This window comes from Bufo bufo, chromosome 4 (genome assembly GCF_905171765.1).
Source record: "Bufo bufo chromosome 4, aBufBuf1.1, whole genome shotgun sequence".
Taxonomy (NCBI): domain Eukaryota; kingdom Metazoa; phylum Chordata; class Amphibia; order Anura; family Bufonidae; genus Bufo; species Bufo bufo.
In genome coordinates, this window is record NC_053392.1 from 321,209,483 (window position 1) to 321,233,972 (window position 24,490).

The window sequence follows — 24,490 nt, forward strand, 5'->3', positions numbered from 1 at the left end:
AAAGATTGAAATTTTTGTCCCAAGTTAGCGGAACGGGAGACTTTGTGAGAAAAAAATTAAAAATATCAATTTCCGCTAACTTGTGCCAAAAAAAAAAAATTTCTATGAATACCTTGGGGTGTCTTCTTTCCAAAATGGGGTCACATGTGGGGTATTTATACTGCCCTGGCATTCTAGGGGCCCCAAAGCGTGAGAAGAAGTCTGGTATCCAAATGTCTAAAAATGCCCTCCTAAAAGGAATTTGGGCACCTTTGCGCATCTAGGCTTTCTTTTGGAAAGAAGAGACCCCAAGGTATTCGCTGATGGGCATAGTGAGTTCATGGAAGTTTTTATTTTTTGTCACAAGTTAGTGGAATATGAGACTTTGTATGAAAAAAAAAAAAAAAATCATCATTTTCCACTAACTTGTGACAAGAAATAAAAAATTCTAGGAACTTGCCATGCCCCTCACGGAATACCTTGGGGTGTCTTTTTTCCAAAATGGGGTCACTTGTGGGGTAGTTATACTGCCCTGGCATTCTAGGGGCCCAAATGTGTGGTAAGGAGTTTGAAATCAAATTCTGTAAAAAATGACCTGTGAAATCCGAAAGGTGCTCTTTGGAATGTGGGCCCCTTTGCCCACCTAGGCTGCAAAAAAGTGTCACACATCTGGTATCTCCGTACTCAGGAGAAGTTGGGGAATGTGTTTTGGGGTGTAATTTTACATATACCCATGCTGGGTGAGAGAAATATCTTGGCAAAAGACAACTTTTCCCATTTTTTTATACAAAGTTGGCATTTGACCAAGATATTTATCTCACCCAGCATGGGTATATGTAAAATGACACCCCAAAACACATTCCTCAACTTCTCTTGAATACAGAGATACCAGATGTGTGACACTTTTTTGCAGCCTAGGTGGGCAAAGGGGCCCATATTCCAAAGAGCACCTTTCGGATTTCACAGGTCATTTTTTACAGAATTTGATTTCAAACTCCTTACCACCCATTTGGGCCCCTAGAATGCCAGGGCAGTATAACTACCCCACAAGTGACCCCATTTTGGAAAGAAGAGACCCCAAGGTATTTCGTGATGGGCATAGTGAGTTCATAGAAGTTTTTATTTTTTGTCACAAGTTAGTGGAATATGAGACTTTGTAAGAAAAAAAAAAAATCATCATTTTCCGCTAACTTGTGACAAAAAATAAAAAGTTCTATGAACTCACTATGCCCATCAGCGAATACCTTAGGGTGTGTACTTTCCGAAATGGGGTCATTTGTGGGGTGTTTGTACTGTCTGGCCATTGTAGAACCTCAGGAAACATGACAGGTGCTCAGAAAGTCAGAGCTGCTTCAAAAAGCGGAAATTCACATTTTTGTACCATAGTTTGTAAACGCTATAACTTTTACCCAAAGCATTTTTTTTTTACCCAAACATTTTTTTTTATCAAAGACATGTAGAACAATAAATTTAGAGCAAAATTTATATATGGATCTCGTTTTTTTTGCAAAATTTTACAACTGAAAGTGAAAAATGTCATTTTTTTGCAAAAAAATCGTTAAATTTCGATTAATAACAAAAAAAGTAAAAATGTCAGCAGCAATGAAGGCTGTTCACCATGTCGGATCCGTCCTGCGGCTATTTCGCCATGCCGCCGGACCGCCGCTTCGTCCCCATTGACTATAATGGGGACGGGGCGGAGCTCCGGCGCAGCACGGCGGTGCACGGCGAAAGCACGCCGGACTAAAATTACTGCATGTCAGGCTTTTTAGTCCGGCGGCTTTCGCAGTGCACCGCCGTGCTGCGCCGGAGCTCCGCCCCGTCCCCATTATAGTCAATGGGGACGGAGTGGCGGTGCAGCGGCACGGCGAAATAGCCGCAGGACGGATCCGACATGGTGAACAGCCTGTCGGATCCGTCCTGCCGCAAGTGTGAAAGTACCCTTAGCAGGTTTTCGCGTGTAAAACGCACAAAATCAGCCGGTTACATCATACATCTGTACCTCGCTGTGTGTATAAATATATATATATATATATATATACTCATTGCGAGGTAGAGATGTATGATGTAACTGGCTGATTTGCTGCATGTCGCACCCGTTAATAAGTAATCATTTGTAAAAGGATGAAATACTTATTTTCATAACTGATACATTACAGGGTGTTGGCGAGAGATACAAAAGTAATGTAAGCATTGTACCTAGGCATTTTCTGTCACGGATCTCTCTGATCCACTCCGAATTCCTCCTCTTCAAATCCGACCATTTTTTTTATATGGCCATCCTAGGGTGATTGGCCTTAAACTTCTTCTTGAGCTCGGAACGGATCTCACTCACAATGGCCTGCTTCTCAGTGTGGACCCGGGTCCAGTCATAGCCCCGCTCCAACATGCACTGCAGGATAAAGATGCAAGCATATAATCCCAATTTTTTTTAATACAAGTATTGTAAATAATGTCCTCAGCAAAACATTAAAAAGTAATTTGTCTTCGAAGGGGAAATATTAGATTTAATGTTACCGTTATAAGATGGGATTGTATTGCGATTGTATGTGTGTGGGGTCTGAGCAATCGGATATTGGCCAGCTGAGCAGAGATGTACCTGTCTAGTGAAGTGACGGTACGGTATGGGGTGTACAGCTGGTTCGCCTCCCCGTGGTGCACCTTGGTGAACTCTAAATGAACCAGCAAATACTGGCGGTAAGACAAAGAAAGCTTATCCTGAGTCCTGAGCAACAGGACACAAGCTCTAATCTATTGACTGTGTTTGTGTGTGTGTGTGGTATATAATGTGTGGCCGGAAAATGGATGTGCAATGTGTATGTGAGAGATATTTCTATGCTGTCCATACGTACATGCTACAGACATAGTGCTGTGATGTCACAACAATACTTAGTGCACCAATCAGTAATATCTACTTAGACTTGATAAAAAGTGAAGTTATATGTATCGCAAAAAAAAAAAATCGGATCATAAGTGCCGATTTTCGCAATCACGAATATTTTATAACACTCTATCTGCATATAAAGTGATTGGTCTGACATGCATGTGAAATGTAATCAAACACACTGGTGTAATGTGAAATTACTTACAGTGATCAGGAGTTCTTCCTCACTGTCTCGATTGCTTCCAACCATCATTTCCAATCGCCTAAAACTTTGGGTAGTTTTAGGTAGAAAACAGTTGCTAGGCCATGCCCCTTTATGCTCATGCATATTAAGCAAATTTTACATTGCAATCTTAGTAATAAAAAAAAAAGTGAACGAAGATAGCGAATTTGCGAATTCACAAATATATGACGAATATTCAGCCATATATTCGCAAAATATCGTGAAATCGAATATTGCCCCTGCCGCTCAACACTATCTGCCAACACTGTACTGTGGAGATGTCCTTTCCCTTATGCATTGACCGGGCCACAGGGGTGTGTGTGAGTGTGGGTGGCCAGATGCTAATGCATTGGAGTCTATGAGAATAGGAATCCAATGATTGCTTGCTATAGTTCCCTATGGGAACTATAAAAAAAAGTGTTAAAAATCTTTTTAATAATAAAAATATTTAAAAAATATAAAAATCCACCTCCCTTTCACCACATGCAAAAACGCCTGTGCTATCAAAATATGAAAATATTTATCCCATATGGGAAAAGGTAAAACAAAAAAAAGGTCAAAATGGCTGATTCGCTGTTTTTTGGTGTCTTCTCCTCCCACAAAAAAAATTATATAGAAAGTGATCAAAAACACACCCCAGAATGGTATCAAAGAAGATTACACACCACCCCACAAAAAATGAACCCTCACACAGCTCTGTACACATGACTACAAAATAGTTATAGGGGTCAGAAAATGGCGATGAAAAAAAAAAGTGGTGTGTGGGAACGGAAAAATAAAGAAAAATTATGGCTCTGGGAAGAGAGGGAGCAAAAATGAAAACTCAAAAACTGAATATCACCTCAGTAGGCAAGGGTTAAATGAAGCCAATTAGAAATTTGCTAGTTACACCATTCTCTATTAAATTAAATGAACTTTTGTGAAAGTACAGTGACTGTTTAAATCTCAACCCCCTTTACATAGGCGGATTGTAATGGGCAATTATTAGAAACAAACAATTTGTTCTCTATAAATGCCTATCGTTAAGCAGAGGGGAGAACTGCCTTCATGCGCAGCAGTCATCTCTTCTGTATGGGGACTTCGACTGCCATTTCTCATCATCTCCATAGGGAATCTTTGTTGGCTGGCAATAGATCATTCTGTGTACACGGGAGAAAAATGATGTAGCATGCCACAGGAAAGATGTGATCACCCAATGAATGAGCATTTGCTCGTTCATTGGGTGATCTGTGGCACAGACACACAGGGGGAAATTATCAGGATTGATGATTCCCTTGAACACTGGTTCCCAATAATCACCTGGATTGCTGGACTGTGTAAAAAGGCCCTTAATTTTCTCTTTGTGGCACTTGAAGATAACGTTTAGCTATGGTATGTGTCCTTTTCTTGACTTCTGTGTTATGGAAGTATAAACTATTTACTCAGCACTGTCTTTTTTTATATAATTGAATTGCTTATTTTTATTTTTTGTAGTCTACTGTCCATAATGCCTAGAAAAAGAGCAGCAAGTAGAATAATATAAAGAGTTTTGTGTACCTTGGACTCTTAAATGCAACTTAAATTAGACTTGTTCAGATGGAATAATGCTTCATGTTACTTTAATATTTCAATCAGTAATTCTAGGTTGTTATGTCTCTGAAATACCATTGTGAGACAACAATAGAACTTGAAAGCCAGGCCGCACAGAACCAGCTGAACACAAGCCTGTCCTCGAGACATAACTAGGATGTAATAATAACATGCTTTAGGAAATGCTGACATGAACTTTGGCAGATGTGCCCCTTGCAATTCTTCAACACAGAAGACCATTGGAAATGATTGCCCATTTAATCCATTTTTTTTAAAGCATTCTGCTTTTGAAGATGCTTTTTTTCTATTACAACAAATTAGAGGTGAAATTGTCATAACTTGCCAGTTAAGACTAGTTTTACAGATCCACCACTTCCAGTTTTTGAATTCTGGATTTTTGAGTGATTTTATTGTATAGATTATCTTTTCTGAAATTATTGCCGCTTCACAATAGAAGTGTATTAGACAATGGAACATACTAGAACTTCAAGGACAATGTTTCCCTATAGACAATAAATGACATATAATTGTACATTATGACTATGCACATCACTAATAATAACTCTATAAAACTAAAACTCCAGCAATAAAGGAAACTGAATTAAAACAAAGGGAATGCAAAATTCTCTGAAAGTGAACACAAGGAACATGCTAAAATACCATACTCTCAATACCTGCACCAAATTGGTGGTATTGTAATAGTTAAGTTTACATGGTCAAACCACTAGACCATAGGTGGTCAATTTACCAATATTCTACATTGCCCATTTGCTATAGAATGGTGGTTGGATACATTTATGAGAAGTACAGAAACAGCCACCTATAGGGGGCCATCCACAGGTAACATAGTAACATAGTACATAAGGCCGAAAAAAGACATTTGTCCATCCAGTTCGGCCTGTCATCCTGCAAGTTGATCCAGAGGAAGGCAAAAAAAAACTGTGAGGTAGAAGCCAATTTTCCCCACTTTAGTGGAATAAAAAATTCCTTCCCGACTCCAATCAGGCAATCAGAATATCTCCCTGGATCAACGACCCCTCTCTAGTAGCTATATCCTGTAATATTATTACGCTCCAGAAATACATCCAGGCCCCTCTTGAATTCCTTTATTGTACTCACTATCACCACCTCCTCAGGCAGAGAGTTCAATAGTCTCACTGCTCTTACTGTAAAGAATCCTTTTCTATGTTTGTGTACAAACCTTCTTTCCTCCAGACGCAGAGGATGTCCCCTCGTCACAGTCACAGTCCTGGGGATAAATAGATGATGGGATAGATCTCTATACTGACCCTTGATATATTTATACATATTAATTAGATCTCCCCTCAGTCGTCCTTTTTCTAAAGTGAATAACCCTAATTTTGAAAATCTTTCAGGGTACTGTAGTTGCCCCATTCCAGTTATTACTTTAGTTGCCCTCCTCTGGACCTTCTCCAGCTCTGCTATGTCTGCCTTGTTTACAGGAGCCCAGAACTGTACACAGTACTCCATGTGTGGTCTGACTAGCGATTTGTAAAGTGGTAGGACTATGTTCTCATCACGAGCATCTATGCCCCTTCTGATGCAACCCATTATCTTATTGGCCTTGGCAGCAGCTGCCTGACACTGGTTTTTGCAGCTTAGTTTGCTGTTTATTAAAATTCCTAGATCCTTTTCCATGTCAGTGTTACCGAGTGTTTTATCATTTAGTATGTACAGGTGACTTGCATTATTCCTTCCCATGTGCATAACTTTACATTTGTCAGTGTTAAACCTCATCTGCTACTTATCTGCCCAAGCCTCCAATCTATCCAGATCCCTCTGTAGTAGTATACTGTCCTCTTCAGTGTAAATTACTTTACACAGTTTAGTGTCACCTGCGAAAATTGATACTTTACTATGTAAGCCTTCTACAAGATCATTAATAAATATATTGAAGAGAATAGGGCCCAATACTGACCCCTGAGGTACTCCACTAGTGACAGTGACTAGAGTTGAGCGAACACCTGGATGTTCGGGTTCGACGAGTTCGGCCGAACTTTCGAAAAATGTTCGGGTTCGGGATCCGAACTCGACCCGAACTTCATCCCGAACCCGAACCCCATAGAAGTCAATGGGGACCCGAACTTTTGGGCACTAAAAAGGCTGTAAAACACACCCGGAAAGGGCTAGAGGGCTGCAAAAGGCAGCAAAATGTAGTTAAATCCCCTGCAAACAAATGTAGATAGGGAAATGATGAGTTAACATAAAATAAATAAAAATTAAACAATATTAATTGGAGTGAGGTCCCATAGCACAGAATCAGGCTTCAAGTCACCCACCAATGGAGAAGGTCACTTACTATTATTTTGACCACAGCACCCAGACAAAGGAGAGAGGTCCCACAGCAGAGAACCAGGCATCATATCACCCACCACAGGAGTAGGCCACCATTTAGTTACTTTGACCCCTACACCCAGACGGAGGAGAGAGGTTACACAGCAGAGAATCAGGCATTTAGATCACCCACCACAGGAGTAGGCCACCATTGAATCAGACCCCGGCAACCATGTCAGATGGCACAAGCATAAGCTTTATATCAATCAGCACAGGAGAAGGCGACTTTGAAAGACTTTGACCCCTACACCCAGACGGAGGAGAGAGGTTTCAAAGCAGAGAATCAGGCATTTAGATCACCCACCACAGGAGTAGGCCCCAATTTAATGGGACCCCGGCAACCATGTCAGATGGCACAACCATCAGCTTCATATCAATCAGCACAGGAGAAGGCGACTTTGAAAGACTTTGACCCCTACACCCAGACGGAGGAGAGAGGTTTCACAGCAGAGAATCAGGCATTTAGATCACCCACCACAGGAGTAGGCCCCCATTGAATCAGACCCTGGCAACCATGTCAGATGGCACAACCATCAGCTTTATATCAATCAGCACAGGAGAAGGCGACTTTGAAAGACTTTGACCCCTACACCCAGATGGAGGAGAGAGGTTTCACAGCAGAGAATCAGGCATCATATCAACCACCACAGGAGAAGCCACCATTTAGTTACTTTGACCCCTGCACCCAGGAAGAGGAAAGAGGCACCACAGCACATATTCTGGCATCATATCAGCCACCACAGGAGAAGCCACCATTGAGTTACTTTGACCCCCGCACCCAGGAAGAGGAGAGAGGCACCACAGCACATATTCTGGCATCATATCAGCCACCACAGGAGAAGCCACCATTGAGTTACTTTGACCCCCGCACCCAGGAAGAGGAGAGAGGCACCACAGCACATATTCTGGCATCATATCAGCCACCACAGGAGAAGCCACCATTGAGTTACTTTGACCCCTGCACCCAGGAAGAGGAGAGAGGCCCCACAGCACATATTCTGGCATCATATCAGCCACCACAGGAGAAGCCACCATTTAGTTACTTTGACCCCTTCACCCAAACAGAGGAGAGAGGTTCCACATCAGAGAATCAGGCATCATATCAACCACCACAGGAGTAGGCCACAATTTAATGGGACCCCGGCAACCATGTCAGATGGCACAACCATCAGCTTCATATCAATCAGCACAGGAGAAGGCGACTTTGAAAGACTTTGACCCCTACACCCAGACGGAGGAGAGAGGTTTCACAGCAGAGAATCAGGCATTTAGATCACCCACCACAGGAGTAGGCCCCCATTGAATCAGACCCTGGCAACCATGTCAGATGGCACAACCATCAGCTTTATATCAATCAGCACAGGAGAAGGCGACTTTGAAAGACTTTGACCCCTACACCCAGATGGAGGAGAGAGGTTTCACAGCAGAGAATCAGGCATCATATCAACCACCACAGGAGAAGCCACCATTTAGTTACTTTGACCCCTGCACCCAGGAAGAGGAGAGAGGCACCACAGCACATATTCTGGCATCATATCAGCCACCACAGGAGAAGCCACCATTGAGTTACTTTGACCCCCGCACCCAGGAAGAGGAGAGAGGCACCACAGCACATATTCTGGCATCATATCAGCCACCACAGGAGAAGCCACCATTGAGTTACTTTGACCCCCGCACCCAGGAAGAGGAGAGAGGCACCACAGCACATATTCTGGCATCATATCAGCCACCACAGGAGAAGCCACCATTGAGTTACTTTGACCCCTGCACCCAGGAAGAGGAGAGAGGCCCCACAGCACATATTCTGGCATCATATCAGCCACCACAGGAGAAGCCACCATTTAGTTACTTTGACCCCTGCACCCAGGAAGAGGAGAGAGGCACCACAGCACATATTCTGGCATCATATCAGCCACCACAGGAGTAGGCCACAATTTAGTTTATTTGACCCCTGCACCCAGGAAGAGGAGATAGGCCCCACAGCACATATTCTGGCATCATATCAGCCACCACAGGAGAAGCCACCATTGAGTTACTTTGACCCCCGCACCCAGGAAGAGGAGAGAGGCACCACAGCACATATTCAGGCATCATATCACACACCACAGGAGAAGGCCTCTTTCAGTGATTTAGGCCTTTGGACCCAGACAGAGGAGAGAGGCACCACAGCACATATTCTGGCATCATATCAGCCACCACAGGAGAAGCCACCATTGAGTTACTTTGACCCCTGCACCCAGGAAGAGGAGAGAGGCCCCACAGCACATATTCTGGCATCATATCACACACCACAGGAGAAGGCCTCTTTCAGTGATTTAGGCCTTTGGACCCAGACAGAGGAGAGAGGTCAGAGATTAGCTTCATATCCCCCAGCACAGCAGAAGACCGCTTTATTTGACTTAGGCCTCAGCACCCAGACAGAAGACAGAGGTAGCATGGCAGAGGTTATGGCTTCATGTCACCCGTTAGTTTAACCGGCCACTTTCATCTGGTTAGGCCCCGGCGCCCAGACAGAGAAGAGTTTCATTCAACTGTGGGTTTCATAAAATTTGTATCAAATAAAGAAGTGGCCCGTAGCACAACAAGACATGTTTTAGGCAGTTAATAAGGACTACTCTGCACAAGGGAGGGACAGGTCCTGTGGGATCCATGCCTGGTTCATCTTTATGAAGGTCAGCTTGTCCACGTTGGCTGTGGACAGGCGGCTGCGCTTGTCAGTAATGACGCCCCCTGCCGTGCTGAATACGCGTTCAGATAAAACGCTGGCCGCCGGGCAGGAAAGCACCTCCAAGGCATAACATGCTAACTCTGGGCACGTGGACAATTTCGAAACCCAGTAGTTGAATGGGGCCGAACCATCCGTCAGGATGTGGAGGGGTGTGCAGACATACTGTTCAACCATGTTAGTGAAATGCTGCCTCCTGCTAACACGTTCCGTATCAGGTGTCGGTGCAGATAGCTGTGGCGTGGAGACAAAACTTTTCCACATTTCTGCCATGCTAACCCTGCCCTCAGATGAGCTGGCCGTGACACAGCTGCGTTGGCGACCTCTTGCCACTCCTCTGCCTTCACCTTCCACCTGTTCCCCTGTGACATGTGGGAATGCTCTCAAGAGCGCCTCTATCAGCGTGCGCTTGTACTCGCGCATCTTACGGTCGCGCTCCAGTTCAGGAATTAAAGTGGGCACATTGTCTTTATACCGGGGATCCAGCAGGGTGGCCACCCAGTAGTCTGCACACGTTAAAACGTGGGCAACTCTGCTGTCGTTGCGCAGGCATTGGAGCATATATTCGCTCATGTGGGCCAGGCTACCCATGGGTAAGGACAAGCTGTCCTCTGTGGGAGGCGTATCGTCATCGTCCACCGTATCCCCCCAGCCACGCACCAGTGATGGGCCTGGGCTGCCACCCCGCTGTGAACTTGCGTCATCCTCGTCCCCCTCCACCTCCTACTCCTCATCCTCCTCGTCCTCCAGTACAGTGCCTTGGCTGGCGACTTGTGAACCTGTCCTCTGCTGCTTAAACAAACCTCCCTCTGAGCCACTTCGAACAGACTGGCCCGAAAGTGTTAGAAACGAGCCCTCATCCTCCTCCACCTGGGCCACCTCCTCTAACATCATTGCCCTAAGTGTTTTCTCAAGGAGACATAGAAGTGGTATTGTAACGCTGATAACAGTGTCATCGCCACTGGCCATGTTGGTGGAGTACTCGAAACAGCGCAGCAGGGCACACAGGTCTCGCATGGAGGCCCAATCATTGGTGGTGAAGTGGTGCTGTTCGGCAGTACGACTGACGCGAGCGTGCTGCAGCTGAAACTCCACTATGGCCTGCTGCTGCTCGCACAGTCTCTCCAGCATGTGCAAGGTGGAGTTCCACCGGGTGGGCACGTCGCATATGAGGCGGTGAGTGGGAAGGCCGAAGTTCCGCTGTAGCGCAGACAGGCGAGCAGCGGCAGGATGTGAACGGCGGAAGCGCGCACAGACGGCCCGCACTTTATGCAGCAGCTCTGACATGTTGGGGTAGTGGTGAATGAACCTCTGCACCACCAAGTTCAGCACATGCGCCAGGCAAGGGATGTGCGTCAAACCGGCTAGTCCCAGAGCTGCCACGAGATTTCGCCCATTATCGCATACCACCAGGCCTGGCTTGAGGCCCACCGGCAGAAACCACTCGTTGGTCTGTTGTTCAATACCCCGCCACAACTCCTGTGCGGTGTGGGGCCTGTCCCCCAAACATATGAGTTTCAGAATGGCCTGCTGACGTTTACCCCGGGCTGTGCTGAAGTTGGTGGTGAAGGTGTGTGGCTGACCGGATGAGCTGGTGGAAGCAGTGGAGGAGGAAGCCGAGTAGGAGGAGGAGGCTACAGGAGGCAGAGAATGATGCCCTGCGATCCTAGGGGGCGGAAGGACGTGCGCCAAGGAACTGTCCGCCGGGGGCCCAGCCGCCACTACATTCATCCAGTGTGCAGTTAGTGAGATATAGCGTCCCTGGCCGTGCTTACTGGTCCACGTATCTGTGGTTAGGTGGACCTTGCCACAAATGGCGTTGCGCAGAGCACACTTGATTTTATCGGACACTTGCATGTGCAGGGAAGGCACGGCTGTCTTGGAGAAGTAGTGGCGGCTGGGAACCACATACAGCGGGACAGCCATGGCCATCAGCTTTTTGAAGCTGTCTGTGTCCACCAGCCGGAATGACAGCATTTCAAAGGCCAGCAGTTTAGAAATGCTGGCGTTCAGGCCAAGGGCTCGAGGGTGACTCGGGGGGAATTTGCGCTTCCTCTCTAAGGTTTGAGATATTGAGAGCTGAACGCTGCTGTGTGATATAGTGGAGACGCTAGTTGACGGTGGCGGTGGTGGTGGTGTCGGTGGCACATCCTCTGTTTGCTGCTCGGCAGGTGGCAACATTCCTCTCGAGGCGGAAGCCGAGGCAGCAGCGGTAGAGGGAGCTGGGGGAGCCTCAGCGAGTGCCTGGTTTTTAAGGTGTGTACCCCACTGCAGTTCATACTTTGCATGTAGATGCCTGGTCATGCAGGTTGTGCTGAGGTTCAGAACGTTAATGCCTCACCTCAGGCTCTGATGGCAGAGCGTGCAAGTCACTCGGGTCTTGTCCGTAGGACATTGTTTAAAGAAGTGCCATGCCAGGGAACTCTTTGAAGCTGCCTTTGTGGGGCTGGGTCCCTGTTGGCGATGTCCAGTAGCAGGCGAACTCTGGGGGCGGCGGCTCGTCTGCTTTGGCCCCCTGCTCCCTCTTTGGCTTCGCTGTTGTCTCGGTCTCACCACTACCTCTTCCTCTGAACTGTGAAAGTCATCGCCACGACCTTCAGTCCATGTGGGGTCTAAGACCTCATCGTCCTCTGCATCGTCTTCCACCCAGTCTCCCTCCCTGACCTCCTCCTGTTCAGTCTGCACACTGCAAAAAGACGCGGCAGTGGGCACCTGTGTTTCGTCATCATCAGAGAGTCGGTGACTCTGCTGTGGTGGTATTCCCATGTCCTCTTCATCTGGAGACATAAGTGGTTGTGCGTCAGTGCATGGTATGTCTTCCTCCACTGGGGAAGGGCTAGGTGGACGCCCCTGGGAAACCCTGGAAGCAGAGTCTTCAAACAGAAGAAGAGACTGCTGCATAACTTGTGGCTCAGACCGTTTCCCTGATATGCTTGGGGGTGATGTGACAGACTGATGGGCTTGGTTTTCAGGTGCCACCTGTGCGCTTTCCGCAGAAGACTGGGTGGAAGACCATGTGGTGAACGTGCTGGAAGCACTGTCGGCCACCCAATCGATTAATGCCTGTACCTGCTCAGGCCTTACCATCCTAAGAGCGGCATTGTGCCCCACGAGATATTGCGGTACATTCTGCCGGCTAATTGAGGGAGTTCGTTCCCTACTGTGTGCGCCTGGGGCCGAACGGCCACGTCCTCTACCAGCAACAGAGGCTCCACGGACACCACCACGACCGCGTCCTCGTCCCTTAATAGTATTTTTCTTCATTGTTGCGATTCAACTCGCACCACAATGAAATATATTATTTTTTATAAGCAAAATCCCCTCACTGGAATACTTTCAGTCTTTTGACTGTATGGATTACAGATGGAATGACTGTTATATGTGAGTACCGCTTTCTTTGACAGATTCTAGTATGGGTACATATATGTTTTCCCAACCCCAGCACATTAGTTTTCTAATTCCAGATGTATGAAACGCAGGCCTAACTGTATCTAGTATATTGAACGCCAGATAAACTAACTTGGCCTTTTTTAAATAAAAAAAATTCCCTCACTGGAATACTTTCAGTCTTTTGACTGTATGGATTACAGATGGAATGACTGTTATATGTGAGTACCGCTTTCTTTGACAGATTCTAGTATGGGTACATATATGTTTTCCCAACCCCAGCACATTAGTTTGCTAATTCCAGATGTATGAAATGCAGGCCTAACTGTATCTAGTATATTGAACGCCAGATAAACTAACTTGGCCTTTTTTAAATAAAAAAAAAATTCCCTCACTGGAATACTTTCAGTCTTTTGACTGTATGGATTACAGATGGAATGACTGTTATATGTGAGTACCGCTTTCTTTGACAGATTCTAGTATGGGTACATATATGTTTTCCCAACCCCAGCACATTAGTTTGCTAATTCCAGATGTATGAAACGCAGGCCTAACTGTATCTAGTATATGGAACGCCAGATAAACTAACTTGGCCTTTTTTAAATAAAAAAAAAATTCCCTCACTGGAATACTTTCAGTCTTTTGACTGTATGGATTACAGATGGAAGGACTGTTATATGTGAGTACCGCTTTCTTTGACAGATTCTAGTATGGGTACATATATGTTTTCCCAACCCCAGCAAATTAGTTTGCTAATTCCAGATGTATGAAACGCAGGCCTAACTGTATCTAGTATATTGAACGCCAGATAAACTAACTTGGCCTTTTTTAAATAAAAAAAATTCCCTCACTGGAATACTTTCAGTCTTTTGACTGTATGGATTACAGATGGAATGACTGTTATATGTGAGTACCGCTTTCTTTGACAGATTCTAGTATGGGTACATATATGTTTTCCCAACCCCAGCAAATTAGTTTGCTAATTCCAGATGTATGAAACGCAGGCCTAACTGTATCTAGTATATTGAACGCCAGATAAACTAACTTGGCCTTTTTTAAATAAAAAAAATTCCCTCACTGGAATACTTTCAGTCTTTTGACTGTATGGATTACAGATGGAATGACTGTTATATGTGAGTACCGCTTTCTTTGACAGATTCTAGTATGGGTACATATATGTTTTCCCAACCCCAGCACATTAGTTTGCTAATTCCAGATGTATGAAACGCAGGCCTAACTGTATCTAGTATATTGAACGCCAGATAAACTAACTTGGCCTTTTTTAAATAAAAAAAATTCCCTCACTGGAATACTTTCAGTCTTTTGACTGTATGGATTACAGATGGAATGACTGTTATATGTGAGTACCGCTTTCTTTGACAGATTCTAGTATGGGTACATATATGTTTTCCCAACCCCAGCAAATTAGTTTGCTAATTCCAGATGTATGAAACGCAGGCCTAACTGTATCTAGTATATTGAACGCCAGATAAACTAACTTGGCCTTTTTTAAATAAAAAAAAATTCCCTCACTGGAATACTTTCAGTCTTTTGACTGTATGGATTACAGATGGAATGACTGTTATATGTGAGTACCGCTTTCTTTGACAGATTCTAGTATGGGTACATATATGTTTTCCCAACCCCAGCACATTAGTTTGCTAATTCCAGATGTATGAAACGCAGGCCTAACTGTATCTAGTATATTGAACGCCAGATAAACTAACTTGGCCTTTTTTAAATAAAAAAAATTCCCTCACTGGAATACTTTCAGTCTTTTGACTGTATGGATTACAGATGGAATGACTGTTATATGTGAGTACCGCTTTCTTTGACAGATTCTAGTATGGGTACATATATGTTTTCCCAACCCCAGCACATTAGTTTGCTAATTCCAGATGTATGAAACGCAGGCCTAACTGTATCTAGTATATTGAACGCCAGATAAACTAACTTGGCCTTTTTTAAATAAAAAAAAAATTCCCTGACTGGAATACTTTATGGCTTTTCACTGTATGGATTACAGGTGGACTGGTATTAGTAGGGGTGACACAAGCACACCCAAGTCCCTGATGTAGGATTTCTATGGCACAGACCACTATTACAAGTGATTAATGGACGTTGGGAGAGATTGTGCTGCAGCACTAGTCCCAAGATAGCCGCCGCCTATCAGCCCAGTAACATGTGCCACAAAATGGTCTGCACAACCTTTAAAAAAAATAGCCTTGGACTGTGCTGCTAAATCGCTATTGGTCTGAATCCCAGGTGTAGATGTCTGACTTGTTTGGAGCTTTGGAATGCACACTGTGGCAGCTTCTGCTGCAGCACTACAAGTCGCAAAATGGCGGCCGGCGGTCAGCCCGGGTACATGTGGATGGAAAAATCACTCTGGCCACTCTAAAAATAGCCAATCCCTATCAAAAAAGCAGCTCAGCTGCAGTTGTTCAGATGAATCACAGGTGGAGGAGAGAAATTTGCTTCCAGTTATTCAATTATCCCTGCCTATTCTCGCCCTAGCATCAGCTGCGTCTAACCCTGTTCTATTCACATCGGGAGTGAGCACGTCCCGACGTGCGCACAAGCTTATAAGAGGCTGAGTCACATGCTGCACTTGGCCAATCACAGCCTTGCCAATAGTAGGCATGGCTGCGATGGCATCTTAGGGCAAGTAGTATGATGCATGTTGATTGGCTGCTTTGCAGCCTTTCAAAATGCGCCAAAATACATGCCGAACGACGAACCCGAACCCGAACTTTTACGAAAAAGTTCGGGTTCGGGTCCGTGTCACGAACACCCCAAAATTCGGTACGGACCCGAACTATGCTCGAACTGTTCGCTCAACACTAACAGTGACCCAATCTGAGTATGTACCGTTAATAACCACCCTCTGTTTTCTATCATTGAGCCAGTTACTTACCCACATACAGACGTTTTCTCCCAGTCCGAGCATTCTCATTTTATATACTAACCTTATATGTGGTATAGTGTCAAATGCTTTGGAGAAGTCCAGATATACGACATCCATTGATTCGCCACTGTCAAGTCTAGAACTTACCTCCTCATAGAAACTGATTAAATTAGTTTGGCATGACCGATCCCTCACGAAGCCATACTGACATGGCGTTATTTGCTTATTTTCGTTGAGATGCTCTAAGATAGCATCTCTCAGAAAACCTTCAAACAGTTTACCCACAACAGATGTTAAACTTACGGCCTATAGTTTCCAGGCTCTGTTTTTGGACCCTTTTTGAATATTGGCACCACATTTGCCATGCGCCAATCCTGTGGGATATTCTCTGTCAGTATTGAGTCCGCAAATATCAGAAATAAGGGTCTGGCTATGACATTACTTAATTCCCTTAGGATACGGGGGTGTATGCCATCCGGTCCTGGCGATTTGTCTATTTTAATCTTTTTAAGTCCTGATGTACTTCTTCCTGGGTCAGACAGGACACTTTTAATGGGGAATTTATTTTTACATTCTGCATGTCATCTGACAGTTTATTTTCCTCAGTGAATACATTGGAGAAAAAAATATTTAACAGTTTTGATTTCTCCTCGTCGCTCTCTGCGACTCCCCCCTCATTACTCTTTAAAGGGCCGACACCTTCAGATTTATACTTTTTAACATTTATATAATTGAAGAACATTTTAGGGTTAGTTTTACTCTCTTTGGCAATTAATCTCTCGATCTCTAGTTTGGTCGCTTTTATTTGTTTTTTACATGTTCTATTTTTTTCCTCATAGTTTTTCAGTGCTTCCGTGCTACCCTCCTGTTTTAGTGATTTATAGGCTTTCTTTTTGTCATTTATTGCTTTCTTTATAGTTCTATTTATCCACATTGTTTTTTTTTTGTTCCTTAACCTTTTATTCCCATACGGTATGTACCTCTCACAGTGAGATTTTAGGATGTTTTTAAAGATATCCCATTTTGTGGCTGTATTTTTATTTTTGAGGACTTTGTCCCAGTTAGTTAGGCCTATGGCCTCTCTTAGTTGGCTAAATTTAGCTTTTTTGAAGTCTGGTATTTTTGTTCCTCCCTGTAGAAACGCTCTTTTAAATGATAATTGGAAGGTTATTACTTTATGGTCACTATTTCCCAGGTGTCCCCCAACCTGCACGTCTGTTGTTCTGTCAGGCCTATTGGTTAATACTAAGTACAGTATGGCCGTCCCTCTAGTCGGGTCCTGAACCAGTTGGGAGAGGTAATTGTCTTTGGTTATTGCCAAGAACCTGTTTCCCTTATGAGATATACAAGTTTCAGTTTCCCAGTCTATATCTGGGTAGTTGAAGTCCCCCATAATAACCACCTCATTATGGCATATACTACAGTTATGACACTGTCACCAAAAGTCACGTTCAGGACTGGTGCATGGATTGAAAGGAGAACACCAGAAATTGTTGAACATGATAAGTCTAACGATTACAGTTCTGTCAGCAACTTAAGGGCACAGCACTTAAATTTACCCAACCCGAAATAGCAACTTTTCACCCTTGATATGGGTGTCAAGTGACACAGGGTTCAACAGGGGCTGGCTGCTCTTGGCTGTACACGTTGTTCTGATCTCATCACAACTCACACTAGCCAGCCTACTCCACAGGTTTCCCTTCACTGAAATGTCCACAACATGACTCTTTGATGTAGCCCTCACTCTAGTTCTCTAATAACTCTCTGTCTCCTAGTGGTATCACTGCTACAGTTCATGGTCACTAGGAGTATCCCATCCACCACAAAAATAAACAATTAAACCCTTCCTGGCAATGATTTTCATTCTTTGCGTTTTCATTTTTTAATCCCTGTCTTTATGGACCCATGACTTTTTTTTATTTTTTCGTTCACATAAACATATGAGGGCTTGTTTTTTGTGGGATATGTTTCTAATGGCACCATTTAATATTGCATATGATTTAGTGGGAAGCTAGAAAACAAATCCAAATGGGGTTAAATTGAAGAAAAAATACAATTCCATCACAGTTTTATGGTTTTTGTTTTTACGGCATTCATTATGCAGTAAAACTGACCCATGCCCTTCATTCTCTGGGTTAGTACGATTACAAAAATACCACATTTATATAGTTTTCCTTGTGTTTTAATACTGAAAAAAATAAAACTGTGGAGAAAATCTTTTTATCGCCATATTCTGGCCCCCATAACTTTTTTTTATAGTTATGTCTATACAGCTATATGAAGTGCTGCTATGTTTAATTTTTCTTTAGTTATCACCATGTACATCCGCATATTTACCATATTGTGCCAGAACTTTTTTTTTGTCATACAGTGGGGGCTGGCTGTGTAATACAGCTGTCGGGATTCGAACCCATGACCAGCCACATCCCCTGCTTACTAGGCTACCATCCTCTCTGGATATTACTCCCTGAAATCTATTATGTAACCTCAGTCTTGCCAAGCCTTGCTCATCACCCTTGATTCCCCACACCTGGTACTTCCCTATATAAGTCCAGCCCCTTGCACTCTAGCTTGCTGATTATTGAGCTCCTGAGCCTTGATCAAGCTTCTCCTCATCTGCTGCTCCTGCTATTACTGAAAGTCCACTGCTGACCAGGAATTGCCTACCGACTACTCTTCTGCTTGTCCCTACCTACTGAACTGCTACCACCGTTGCCATCCGGATTGTCTGACCACGCTTACTGCCGCCTGCCCTGACCCACCGCCTGCCTGCCGACTACTCTTCTGCTTGTCCCTACCTACTACCTGCCTGCGGTCCTTGCCACTGGGCTCCACTCCTACCTCCAGCCAGCGGTCCTCTGACTCAGGTGAGCCTGTAGGATTGTTACAGAATAATCAGCCCCACTATGGAGTCCGCAATGGCCACTCTGCGTAAGCAGGTCTCCGAACTTCAAGAATTTGGTACTACATATCAGGAGAAATTTTCCCAGCTCCAAGGCGTAGTCCAAAGCCAACAGAGGGAGATTATTGAACTACAGAGGCAACTCCTGGACGTCCGCGGCGCACCCGCAGACACCCTCATGCCACTCCCATCAAGATTCAGCGGCGACAGACGCCAGTATCGGGGGTTTCTAAACCAATGCCGCATCTATTTTCAGATGTACCCGGCCCCCTTCACCACCGAGAAAAAGAAGGTGCTATTCGTGGTCAATCTCCTGACGGATGAAGCATTAGCATGGGCATCACCATACGTGGAGACTAACAGTCAGCTCCTGGACAACCTAAACAACTTCATCACCGCCCTGAGCCAAGTCTTCGATGACCCCAACCGCTGTGCGACAGCCGAGGCGCGACTACATGGTCTGCGGCAAGGGAGACGCTCCGTCGCCGAATACACCGCCGAGTTTCGCCGTTGGGTCACGGACACCACCTGGAACCCAGCGGCACAGAGAAGCCAATTCCGGCGAGGCCTGTCAGAATTAATAAAGGACGAACTCGCCAGAGTTGAGGCCCCGGACGATCTGGATGACTTCATTCAGTTATGCATCCGGGTAGATCAAAGACTCTCCGAGAGGAAGAAAGAAAGACTCTGGTCCTCGGACCACAGACCCACTTACTCCTTCTCTTCCACCGCCCAGCGTGACCCCCAGTGAACCTATGCAGGTCGACGCTCTACGTAGGTCTCTATCCACAGCTGAGAAGGAGAGAAGGCTGGCCGAAAACCTCTGCCTCTACTGTGGGGAGCAGGGTCATTTTGCCATCAAATGTCCTCATAAGATCCGAAAGTCTATTGCCGTCACGGAGCTAAAGGAGCAACCACAGACTCCAACCCCGCCAGCAGCCCCTGAAAATAACAATACGGCGGCTCATGGATCCCACTTCATCGTCCCCATCCTCATCGACATTGAGGGGCGACAACTCCCCTGTTCAGCGATGTTAGACTCCGGGGCGGGAGGCAACTTCATGGACCTAACCTTCGCCCGCGAAAAGAACATTCCACTGACAATCAAGGCAGCCCCCGTTGACCTGGAAACCGTCGACGGATCCCCACTCTCCTCGGGGCCGGCCACTCACGAGACCACCGAACTACAACTCCTCATAAAACCAGATCACTGTGAAAAGATCCACTTCTCTCTGATCGCCTCCCCGAAGTTCCCAGTGATCTTGGGCATCCCATGGTTGGCCACCCACAACCCCTCGGTGGACTGGGAAACCCGCTGCATACGATTCCCATCCGAGTTCTGCACGCTAAATTGCTCCCACAAACCCGTCCTTCCACCCGAAGACACCACCATCTCAAAACTATCCGTCAAGGATCTGCTACCCCCTCAATACCGCAAGTTCCAGGATGTCTGCGACAAGAAAAACGCAGACAAGCTGCCACCACACCGACCCTACGACTGCCCTATAGAACTGTTGCCCGGGGCCGAAATACCCTTTGGCAGTACAGTAGGTGAACCCGATTTTGTGTCAATCTCGCTGTATTTCTCGGCGAGATTGAGCACATACGAGCCCCATCGCGGGAGCCAGCGCCGAGCTGGCTTGCCGCGATGGAGAGCAAGCGCGTCATAGAAGCGACGGGAGATCCGACTTGGATTCCCGCCAATTCTACACGTGTGCGGCGTTTGTTATGAATCCTGAGGGGGAAGTCCCCGCCGGATTTTAAATAAAAATCCGGCCTGGGTCCCGCCCTCAGGAGCATACCGGGCCCTTAGGTCTGTTATGGGTTGTAAGGAGAGCCCCCCCTACGCCGAAAAAAACGGCGTAGGGGGTCCCCCTACAATCCATACCAGACCCGTATCCAAAGCACGCTACCCGGCCAGCCAGGAAGGGAGTGGGGACGAGCGAGCGCCCCCCCCCCCCTCCTGAGCCGAACCAGGCTGCATGACCTCAACATGGGGGGGTTGGGTGCTCTGGGGCAGGGGGCGCACTGCGGCCCCCCCACCTCAGAGCACCCTGTCCCCATGTTGATGAGGACAGGGCCCCTTCCCGACAACTCTGGCCGTTGGTTGTCGGGGTATGCGGGCGGGAGGCTTAACGGAATCTGGGAGCCCCCTTTAATAAGGGGGCCCCCAGATACCGGCCCCCCACCCTAAGTGAATGAGTATGGGGTACATCGTACCCCTACCCATTCACCTGCAAGAAAAGTGGTAAAAACACAAATAAACCACACAGTGTATTAAAATATTTTATTTTTCTGCTCCGGAGGCCGCCCCCTGTCTTCTTTATTAGCTCTTTTACCAGGGGGGGGCTCTTCTTCTTCCGATATCCTGACGGGTCTTCTCCGCTATCCGGGGGGGTCTTCTCAACTCTCCGGGGTTCTCCTTCTGTCTTCTCCTTCTGTCTTGTTGTCTCCTTCTGTCTTCTGTCTCCGGGGGGGGGCTCTTCTTCTTCCGATATCCCGACGGGTCTTCTCCGCTATCCGGGGGGGTCTTCTCAACTCTCCGGGGTTCTCCTTCTGTCTTCTCCTTCTGTCTTGTTGTCTCCTTCTGTCTTCTGTCTCCGGGGGGGGCTCTTCTTCTTCAGATATCCCGACGGGTCTTCTCCGCTATCCGGGGGGGGTCTTCTCAACTCTCCGGGGTTCTCCTTCTGTCTTCTCCTTCTGTCTTCTCCTTCTGTCTTGTTGTCTCGGCGCACCCCGATTCTTCGTCTTCTCTTCTTGTTTTCGCCTCTCTCTGTTGTTGACTCGGCGCACCCCGGTTCTTCGTCTCGCGAGACTCGGCGCACCCCGATTCTTCGTCTCGCGAGACTCGGCGCACCCCGATTCTTCGTCTCGCGAGACGAAGAACCGGGGTGCGCCGAGTCAACAACAGAGAGAGGCGAAAACAAGAAGAGAAGACGAAGAATCGGGGTGCGCCGAGACAACAAGACAGAAGGAGAAGACAGAAGGAGAAGACAGAAGGAGAACCCCGGAGAGTTGAGAAGACCCCCCCGGATAGCGGAGAAGACCCGTCGGGATATCGGAAGAAGAAGAGCCCCCCCCGGAGACAGAAGACAGAAGGAGACAACAAGACAGAAGGAGAAGACAGAAGGAGAACCCCGGAGAGTTGAGAAGACCCCCCCGGATAGCGGAGAAGACCCGTCGGGATATCGGAAGAAGAAGAGCCCCCCCCTGGTAAAAGAGCTAATAAAGAAGACAGGGGGCGGCCTCCGGAGCAGAAAAATAAAATATTTTAATACACTGTGTGGTTTATTTGTGTTTTTACCACTTTTCTTGCAGGTGAATGGGTAGGGGTACGATGTACCCCATACTCATTCACTTAGGGTGGGGGGCCGGTATCTGGGGGCCCCCTTATTAAAGGGGGCTCCCAGATTCCGTTAAGCCTCCCGCCCGCATACCCCGACAACCAACGGCCAGGGTTGTCGGGAAGGGGCCCTGTCCTCATCAACATGGGGACAGGGTGCTCTGAGGTGGGGGGGCCGCAGTGCGCCCCCTGCCCCAGAGCACCCAACCCCCCATGTTGAGGGCATGCAGCCTGGTACGGCTCAGGAGGGGGGGGGGGGGCGCTCGCTCGTCCCCACTCCCTTCCTGGCTGGCCGGGTAGCGTGCTTTGGATACGGGTCTGGTATGGATTGTAGGGGGACCCCCTACGCCGTTTTTTTCGGCGTAGGGGGGGCTCTCCTTACAACCCATAACAGACCTAAGGGCCCGGTATGCTCCTGAGGGCGGGACCCAGGCCGGATTTTTATTTAAAATCCGGCGGGGACTTCCCCCTCAGGATTCATAACAAACGCCGCACACGTGTAGAATTGGCGGGAATCCAAGTCGGATCTCCCGTCGCTTCTATGACGCGCTTGCTGGGATGTGCTGTCGCTATCCCAGTGAGTGCGAGATCTCGGCACCACGTCGCCGAGTATCAGCGCGACGCTGTCGTGCTGAAAACACAATCTCACAAACACCTACTGTATCTACTCCCTCTCAGAGCCTGAACTCAAGGCTCTGAAAGAGTACCTGGACGAGGACCTGAGGAAGGGGTTCATCCGGCCCTCCACCTCCCCCGCGGGAGCCCCCTTTTTCTTCGTAGAGAAAAAAGACTCCTCCCTGCGTCCCTGCATAGACTACAGAAAGCTTAATGACATAACCGTAAAAAAACGGTACCCACTCCCACTGATTTCCGAACTCCTTGAGAGACTCCGGGAAGCGAAGATCTTCACCAAACTCGACCTTCGAGGGGCCTACAACCTCGTCCGAATCCGCCCTGGGGACGAATGGAAGACTGCCTTCCGGACACGTTATGGTCATTTCGAGTACCTGGTCATGCCTTTCGGACTCTGCAATGCTCCCGCCACCTTCCAGCACTTCATTAACGACGTCCTCAGGGACATGCTGGATCTGTTTGTAGTCGTTTACCTGGACGACATCTTGATCTTCTCTGAAGACCTCGAGCAGCACCGCGAATACGTCCGCAGGGTACTGCAGAGACTCAGATAGAACTCTCTCTATATCAAGCTAGAGAAATGCGAGTTTGAGCGAACCACCACTCAGTTTCTCGGATACATCATCTCCCCAGAGGGCCTAAGTATGGACCCGGGGAAGGTCCAAGCTGTGATGAACTGGCCTGTTCCGAAAAACGAGAAGGAGATACAAAGATTCATTGGCTTCGCCAACTTCTATCGGAAGTTTATCCGGAACTTCTCCAAGGTCATAGCCCCAATCACCCAACTCACCAAGAAGGCAGTCCCCTTCTCCTGGACACCCGAGGCCCAGGAGGCCTTCACCAAGTTGAAACTCCTTTTCACTTCTGCCCCAATCCTAATCCACCCGAACCCCGAGCTCCCATTTACAGTCGAAGTGGATGCATCAGACTCTGCGGTGGGGGCAGTTTTGTCACAACGGACAGGGGAGAGGATGCTATTACACCCGTGCGCATATTTCTCCCGCCAGATGTCCCCCTCCGAGAAGAACTATGACATCGGGAACAAAGAACTACTGGCGATCAAGGATGCCTTCTCCGAGTGGAGACACCTGCTGGAGGGAGCCACCAACCCCATAATCGTACTAACTGACCACAAGAACCTCGAGTTCATCCGCAGCGCTAAGAGACTCTCAGCCAGACAGGCCAGATGGAGCCTATTCTTTTCCCGCTTCAACTATCTCATCACCTATCGCCCTGGATCAAAAAACGGCAAGGCTGACGCCCTCTCCAGAATGTTTTCCGAGCCCTCACAGAGTAACAAGGGCCAAAATAACATCTTACCCGAGAGAAGGGTCGTAGGGGCCACCTACTCTAAAGAACTCCTGGGCACAATCAAAGAAGGATACGAAAATGACCCCTTCCTCGCCCACCCCACAGGGAATGTCAGCCTTACGTTTAAGAACGGTCATTGGTTTCATCAGAACCTACAACTATATGTACCAGAAATCGCACGGCTCGAAGTGCTCAAACTCAACCATGACTCCAAGCTGGCCGGCCATTTTGGCACAAGAAAGACCCAGGAGCTTCTCTCCCGCTCCTTCTG